A 9,032-nucleotide genomic window follows, 5' to 3' on the forward strand; every position below is an offset into this window, starting at 1 on the left:
AATGAAGACAAGAACAAATGGCCCTTGTGAGCCTCTTGATCCCACTAACACCCCAATTTATCCTGCACACCTTCACACATGAGCAGTCTGTCAAAACCACAGATGCAATCCAGTTTCTCCTGCTTCCAATTATGTGGGTACCCTACTCAGACAAGATGAAATCCAGATACCCATGAGCACACACACTGTATTTTAATATCTCCCTCTTGGCTATCACTCCTATCATACTACTCCAGCATATTGTGGTCTAGCTGTACTTAACTACTGGAAGTTCCTGAAAAAGAGAATACTATCTGACTTTTACTTTTTGCATTGCATTTTCCCTTTTGGGGAAAAAAGCACAAAAAAGGTTTCTTGTCATCTGCTCCCAATGTGCTCACTTAGCTTCCTGAGGAAGCTAAAGGCCATCTTGGAATGTGGCCCTCACCTTTCCTGATGACTGCACCACCCTGCATGTGACCTCTGTGTACCCACATCTCTGAGCTGACTTGCATCTACTCTGCTCTCATCCTGTGTGTCTATGAAGTGACTGCCACAGAGGCTAGGGCATGCCGTCATTAAAACAGCTGGTGTTAAGGTTCACCCTCGGCCGGGCACATGCTTATAATCCCAGCACTCAGGAGACTGGGGTTGGAGGATCACTACAAGTTTGATGCCAGTCTGGACTACAAAGTGAGTTTAAGGCCAGCCTGAACTGCATAGAGAAATCTGTCTCAAAAAGACAAAAAAAAAAATAAAAAGTAAATATAAAGGTTCACCTCTTTGGGTGTGGCTCGTTTGCAAAGGCCCTGGCCAATGTCAATATCCTGAAACTTGTCTACAATGTATGTGCTGGTGGCCAAGCTCCAGCAGCAGCTGCCACGCTGCCAGGAAGTCCTGTTCTCTTCACCACCTCTGCTCTGCTGAGGAAAGGGGTGAAGCAAAGAAAGAAGAACCTGAGGAGTTGACGGGGTTTTAATCTTTTGGATTAAAGCTCTTTTGTAATGTTTTCAATAAAACGCTTAACTATGGAAAAAAGAAAATTGAGAGGAAAGAGAGAGAGAGCACGTGGAAAAGAGATAAGGGTTAAGTAGTTTAGACTTGACTAGAAAAGGACTGGATAGGGGCTGGGGATTTAGCTCAGCGGCATAAGCGCCTGCCTTGCAAGCAGGCAGTCATGAGTTCGATCCCTGGTACCGATAAAAAGGAAAAAGATTAAAAAAAAAAAAAAGGACTGGATAGTCATCCGTAAAAATGGGATTTTAAAGGGACTGGAAAATTCCCTTGCCAAAAATCACTTCCAAGCTGGACATGGTGGTGCATGCCTATAATCTCAGCACTCTGGGAAAAAGGGGAGTGATAAATTCAAGGTCAGCCTGGGCTTCATGCAAGTTTGAGGTCAGCCTGGAATGCAGTGGGATCGTGTCTCAAAATAACAACAACCAAAAATTACTTCCAGCCAGGCATGATGGTGAATGCCTAGACTCACATGTACTCAAGAGACTGAGGCAGGAAGAACACAAGTTCAAGGTCAGCCTAGCTACTTGGTTCGAACCTGTTTCGAAATATGAAAGAGGGGGAAGGTACTGAGGGTGAGCTCACAGTAGACCTGGGCTTCAATCTCCAGCGCTACAACAACAAAAAACTTACTTCCACTTTGGTACAAATACATTTAATGCAGAATACTGCCCATGACATGACTTAATGACCACATTAAGCCACTGTGAACTATTATCACTTAATAGTTTAATGAAAAGTAGAGACTATTTAAAGAATTACTTTTATCTGGATAACAACTATGAGAACATCATTGGGAAATGAGAATTTCCATGGAGATAGTTAATGACAATACTGAAATCAGGAGAAAAGTCAGAGATGAACACCTGCTTCGATGGATGATAATAGACAAGCAAGGGGCAACATCAGGGCACGTGGAATTGAATAAAATGATATACAGAGAAAAGCCAAGATACATAAGAAGGAATCAGAAACTGATGATGAAAGCAGTTTTACCTATTGTGATGGTTCATTTGATGAGTCAACTTTCCTGGGCCACTGTGCCTAGATTTTGGGTTTTTATTTTGTTTTGTTTTATGTGGTGTTTTGTTTTGTTTTGGTTGAGGTAGAATCTCACTTTTTAGTCCAGGCTAGCCTTGAATTTACTGTGTGGCCCAGCTGGCATTGAACTCACAGCTGTGCTGCTTCTGCCTGCAGAGTCCTGGGATTATAGGCATGAACTGTCACATGTGGCTTGGGAGTAAGTCATTCCAGAAGCTTTTTGGTATCTACACACTAAGTTTTAATAATCCAATGGATAGAATAACTTAGTGTATAGGTACCAAAAACCCTCTTTTCCCAGACACTCCTACTGTTGCCTAATGGGCTTGTGAATAAAATGACCATGGTGACAAAGATTGTAGGTTACGGACATCTGTTGATCAAGGCTGAACAGGCTGCAGCCTCCACTAGATGCTCAGTCTTCCAGAAATAAAGACCAATACTGGTCACGTGAGTCTTGGCCTAGTAACCTGGGCATTAGGTGTGGGCATTCACAAGGGTCATCTTCAGTCATGGGGATTACAATCCTTTGGCTTAAACCACTCCACCTCTAGCAATTATTTTGGAGTCTTGACCTGACCTATTTGAGAAATTGTCCTTGTGACAGTGAATGGAGCTGGAAAACAACCTGAACATAGCCAATACATGTCCTCTGAGGCTGTACCAAGTCGCAGTTTTGGAACAAAGAAAGCCAAAGCCACAGGGAAAGGGCAGTCCCAAACCAGAGTGAATATTAGCACAGCTTTGGTGGAAGATACAGTTAACTTGGAAGAGGTGGATGAAAAGAAATCTGTGGGGCTGGGGATTTAGCTCAGCAGCATAAGCGCCTGTCTTGCAAGCAGGCAGTCGTGAGTTTGATCTCTGGTACCAGTAAAAAGGAAAAAGACAAAAAAAAAAAAAAAAAAGAAATCTGTAATAGACATACCTAAGGATAATCTCAGTAAGACTCCCAGTATAAGAACCTCACTAGGATCTTTTGGTCATCTTACCATGGTAACTTGATGGGAAGTTCGTTTAACCAGATGTTATGGATTAAGAACTGGTGGTCAACTTAACGCCAGCTGGATTATATCACCAAGGCACTGAGTGAAGATGCTCCACCTGAGGAGGGTTGCCAGGATAAATAGGTGGAGAAGAAGGGAGATGTTGAGGGTTGAGGTGTTAAGGAGGCATTGTGGGCTCTCGTATGAGTTGCTGTCTGAGCTGTTGGTTCTCCTGGAGAAGCTCTGGTCCTCACATCAAGCATTGCTTCCTGGCTCCGGAGGGGAAGACATGTGCTGCTTGGTCTCCAGGATGAACTCGTCACACTGCTTCCTGGCACGTACTCAACTGTGCTTGAGGAGCTCCGGGCCTCCGTGTCCCTAAGGACAGCTGTGGTGCCTTTCAGCATAGCCCTGGTCTTTGTTGTGAGTGTGACTTCTTGGCTCCAGCATAGAACCCTCATCCCACTAGCACAGCTCCTTTATCCTGCTGGCATAGACTTTCTGGTTTCCACCACTGACCCTTGGGTCTTCCCGGCACGGATCCGTAAAAGAGACTGGCATGAATCCTTCTTGTGGGCTCTGGAACTCCAGTTGGACTCGTGGGAGGAATTGTCCTGAGCTCTGGGTTTTTATCTGGACTCACGTGGGACATTGCCGTGGGGTTTAGGCTCTTGACTAAATAATCTATGTCTGCTGTTGCAGATAGATTTTCTGCGTTAACTTTCGGTGACCATTATAAAAATATTATAAACTTCATGTCCTGATCCTAATTGTTCACTGTGTACAACCCCTGACTACACCACCAGATCTCCATGGAGTTGCCGCAGCTGATTTTGGTGCATATGCCCGGCTTTCCAGGGTGTACAGCTGCAACTATAAAGGAGAGTAGAATGAATCTGAACCCAGATGTGGAAGGGATGCTAATTTGGGTGTCAAATCCTGTATCAGCCAGATGACAGATAACATCATGGCAGAACTATCTGGCAGTGATGAACTCCTTGGATGAAAGTCCAGCAGGGCCAGCCACACTCCCCAGAGTCCAGTTTCTGATGGATCCCACAGGTGGCAAATCAGCACCTCCCACCACACCCCTCTATTCACATGGAAGCTGCACAGCGCTGTCCGTCCACAGAAGGCCCCGCCTTTGGACCCTAGACTTGTTATTCTCTCCTTCCTTCCCCTGCCGCTGCCAATTCTGCTCTGAGCCTTCCAGCAAGGTGGTCCTCAGAGAGTATCTGCTACTGGCAGAGGACTTTTACTCAGGCATTTGCCAAGACTGTGTTGTCGCCAAGGAACTGGGGCCGTTGGCAGGATTACTGCCACCTGTCACTAATTTTCAATTTTGTTCAGACTGATGTCAGCTTTCATCTGTGACTGGACCCCTTTGCTAGAAGCCCATTTTCACCAAATGAAATAAACTGGAAATAGTAAAAACCATAAAGGTGGAAAGAATAGAAATAAAAGATAAAAACCAACACTGAGTCCTTGGTATTGTATCATCCCAGATGATCAGCAAGCTATTTGGTGGTAGTATGATTGCACTAGACTACTTCATTGTGGAAGTACTAATGCTTTGTTATTTCTGGAACAGACACTTTGGTTATGGAATTTACCTTCCCTGAGTACAATGCTCCTGGCAAACTTACCACCCACACTTACACAATGCCTGTCTTTACAGTATTCCACACAGAACATTGTGTCTGATCAGGGAATAACCACAGTGAATGATGTGCAGCAAAGGGTCCATGCTCACTGAATTTGCTAAGCCCTGTTTCCAACATCCTAAAGCAGTGGGCTTGATAGAACAGTGGAATGACATTTTGAAGACTTAGATATGGCATGAGATAGGGAACCATACCTTTCAGACTGAACCAATGTTCTCCTGAAAGTTGTATGTCTACTAAAGCAGAATCTAAAATATGATGCTTTCTTCCACAGTCAGGATTCACAGATCCAGGAAGGTAGCTCTGTTCAAGGGATGGAAATAGGAATGGTGCCACTATTACCTCTATGGACCATTACCAAAATATTTTGCCTCCTGAGAATTTATGCTGCGCTGGCCTGTAAGTCTTAGTTCCAAAAGAAGTATTACTTCTCTGAAAAGATACGATGATTCCATTTAACTGGAAGGTGAGATTGCCACTGGCCAATTTGGGTTCCTCATGCCCCTGAATCTGCCAAAAGAAAGCTTTTTGAAATACATCTGCTATTCCCTGGTTTCCAGCCTGACAGCCCACCCTACAGACTGTGGACTTGCCAGTTTCCATAATTGTGTGTGACAGTGCCCTAAAATAGTGTGCTCGCACATGTGTGCGTGATCTTTCTATATCTTACAACATTTTCATTCTGTTTCTCTGGAGAACTAATGTTAATTTTATTATTTCCCCAAAATTAAATGTATAATTTGTTTTAAATTTCTAAAGGACAAAACTCTCAATGACAGTAATAGCAATCCACTCAAATTAGATGAAGGGGATTTTTTTTTTTCACAAAAAAGAATGTTAATTGAAAAGAACAAGGGTACAAACAGTTTTGGGTATTTATATACCCAGGAACACAACAATATTAGAACTATTTGTCTATCTAGCTTCATGGAAGGGGAAATGATCCATAAATATCTCTGAACACAGTTTTAGTTTGCAATTCAATGGGAGAGAGGCTTTATCTCCTTCCTTCTAGATAAGGACTGTGATCAGTGCAGTGTGAGTCATACACCTCAGTCCTGTGGTGAAGGCAGGACACTGTGTTGACCAGTTTTTCAAAGGTAAGAGGAAAAGTGTTGCTCAAAGAATGAGAAAGCAAGATCAAGGAGGCACAAAACAGTGTCTACATCAAGGGAACACGGGTTTGACTGCCCTTTTTGGAGAACAAAGGATGCTGAATCCAATTAGAAGCAGTACTGTCAGGGCTGGGGGTTTAGCTCAGTGGCATAGGTACCTGCCTGGCAAGGGTGAGGTCATGAGTTTGATCCCTGGTATGGGGGGGGGGGGTAATTTCAGAAATAGGACTGTCTTTGTAAGCCTCCTCTCTAGGTTTGCTCCAAACTTTAGCAATGGGTAGAAGCTGGAACAGTTTTCTAGTTTCCCTAAAAAGAAATTTATTCTACTGCCAAGAAAGTTAATAAATTGAAAACCATGAGATTAACTGGTCCTATCTTTGACCTACTATTTCTATCCTCAGGATGTGCTTAGAGCCAGCACCAAAAGTTGGACCATTCATGGAGCTGCCTAGAACTGAAAGACCACTAGACATGTAAGAAGACAGAAAAGTACTATTTTCTGGATTTTCTTTCAGAGGATGCAAAAGGTGCTTCTGGATAGGTTGTAAGACCCTGTAAAGTGATCACAGGTAACTTTCATATGGGCAAATAAGTATGAAGTGGGGTTTCCCAAAAGGGTGATAGATGATCATCCACTAGACAGTAGCCACCTTCATATTTCTGCATTAAAAATGGACAAACGTGTATAAGGTGCTGCTTTTGCCTAATGTAGGTCTGCATTAAAGAAGCAATAGAAAAGGCTTTCTTGCCCACTAGAAAGCACCTATGAAGTCACAGAAATTCCTCCCCTTTTCTGGGGCAGGACTACTGAGGAGGGGCATGTGGGCCCAACAGCTATAAGCAAAATAGTTTAGGAACAATGCATGTAGACTCCATGGCCAGAATGCCAGGGCTTATGTTCAGGCTTCACTTAAGATACATGCCAGTGAAAAGTGTGCCTCTTTTCCTCGTGTCTCTATTGTCCCATTTATAAAAAGTTACTTATCTCACAGGATTACTTTCATAAATATTTAAGGTGCTTAAGCAGTGTTTGCCACATAGTGAATAATTAGTGAAAGTTTGCTCTTATATGTTTTATCTATCATGTTATCTGTCATTCGATATAGGGCTTCATCCTAATTTCAGTTAAAAATCTTCCAAGTGTCTAGCTTATTCTTGATCAATAATCATAGTTGCAAATATTAATTAGAAGTCTTATTTATAAAGCATTTTCAAGGATTCTTCATGTAAAAATATTTTATACATTTTAGGGGGTTAATTTATCCTTTAAGTATGATTAATTAATTATGGTTTTTCTTTCTTTGACATCACACAAAGGGAAATTCGGTGTAATTTAAACATTTAAAAATAAAAAAGATTACCTAATTAAATTATACCTCATAAATCACTGATTGAACAAGTGGTTCAATTAATTAAAAAATACATGTTGCTATTTGTTCCATGTTAAGATTGAGATTTGACAGCTTGCCACAAATAAAAAACAGTAAAACTACCTACTTGCCAAGTCCTCCACGACTTACATTCTCATGTGTTAGAATGCAGTCAGCACCAAGGTACAGAGTATCTGGTAACAGCATCCAAAATAAGAAGAGCATGTATCTGACATGGCAGACTACAGAGGGTGGTTCCTGAGTTGGCTCTAAGAGCAATGATGTCTTCGAGGTTCCAGGCCCTTTCTCGCCTGCCCGTCATTTTCAGTTGACTGTTGTTCTGTTGGTATAAAAAGTGATTCATTGCTTTGGGTCTCCCGTCACAGTGTACTACGCAGGAAGGAAAGGAATGGATGAGGACCCGTCCCCCAGTATTCTGTCCCCTTCCTTTTCATTTTTCAGCATTAAGCAACAGACTTCCTCTGATGGTTCCCTGGCTAAGGCTGGGTCAAACACCTTCCCATAGACTAATGCTGGCAAAGTCAAATGGCGCTAAAATGTCTGTTTGAGACTAGGTATAACATCCCCTACCCTGAGGTGGGCCCTACCTTCCTTGGGCATGTTGCCACAATGAGTCAGGGGGGCTCCCCTAGCAAGTCATGGGCACGAGTCGCGCGGGTGACCAGGAGCTTTCTGCTGCTCTCTTCACTTTGCCCACTGTTCCTTCTGCACTGTGTCCAGCTCAGCACTGCCACGTTAACACTTCAACCACACTTAGTTTCTTCCAGTTCTCTAGGGTATCTCGCACCTTTCATTCTGACTACACTGCTTCTTATGCTAGAAGGCTCTTTCCTCACCTTTCACCTCTGTTTGGCCTCTCATTTTTAAGATTTTTCCCTTTCCTAATGAATCATCTTCCCACCTGATCCTCTCCTTTCAGGCCACACCCAAACTTGTTATCAATTATTTTTTCCTCATCTCAATTTCCTGTAACTTAAGAAAAGGACACGTTTAGGTGCTTAGCTTACCAAGTAATTCCCAGGCTCTTGCCTTTATTTATCTAGAAAAGTTCAGGGAATGAAATCATAGAACCATCCCTCTGTCTGGTTCTATTGAGTCAAAAAAGAAAATAGAAACTTCAGCTCCCAGCATTCACAACTGATAGGGTTTTTCCTGTTTCTGTCTCTATCTTAATTTTTGTACTTTTGTGGCTAGAATTCCAGAGACGCAAGTTATCATTGCTATTACTCATCTTTCCTTTCCTGGTATTTTCTGTAATTACTGTAGAAAAGTGAAGGCATAATGGTTGATACTATTTTGTCTGAAAAAGAAGTACTCTGCATTAGAAAGATAACTTCAAATTTCTAGCATAACACAGAAATTAGTATCAACTAATACAATTTTTGAATTTTTGAAAAATGTATGGACCTCTGAGTTGGCAAAAGCTAGGCAAGAAAGACCAAAGCAGCTTCTGAAAAGCTGGGCGTGCTGGTGCACGGTGTGTATCCCAGCATTAAGGAGGCCGAGGCAGAAAGGTTCAAAAGTTTGAGGCCAACCTGGCATCAAAAAAACAACGAAATAAAACAAAACCAAAAAGGGAGTTTTTTCATCTTATAAACAACCGAAATTGTGTGCAGATTCTGGAATATAGTCCTTGAGTTTTGGAGGTTGAGAATTTCTGATGCTGAAGATTGAACCCAGTCTTCAGACATGCCAGAAAAGTACTGTGCCACTGAGCCATCTCATATCCCCTTAGCCCCTAGCATTGTAATTTTTTATTTTTCTAAATGAAAAGTTTGGTCTTTCAATGAGAAGTTATGTGCTATTTACTGCCAGCAACCCAGAATTAGTTTTATTTTTAAG

This window comes from Cavia porcellus, unplaced genomic scaffold (assembly GCF_034190915.1).
Source record: "Cavia porcellus strain 051 isolate PalLab524CR breed Dunkin Hartley unplaced genomic scaffold, mCavPor4.1 scaffold_18, whole genome shotgun sequence".
NCBI classification, from domain to species: Eukaryota; Metazoa; Chordata; class Mammalia; order Rodentia; family Caviidae; genus Cavia; species Cavia porcellus.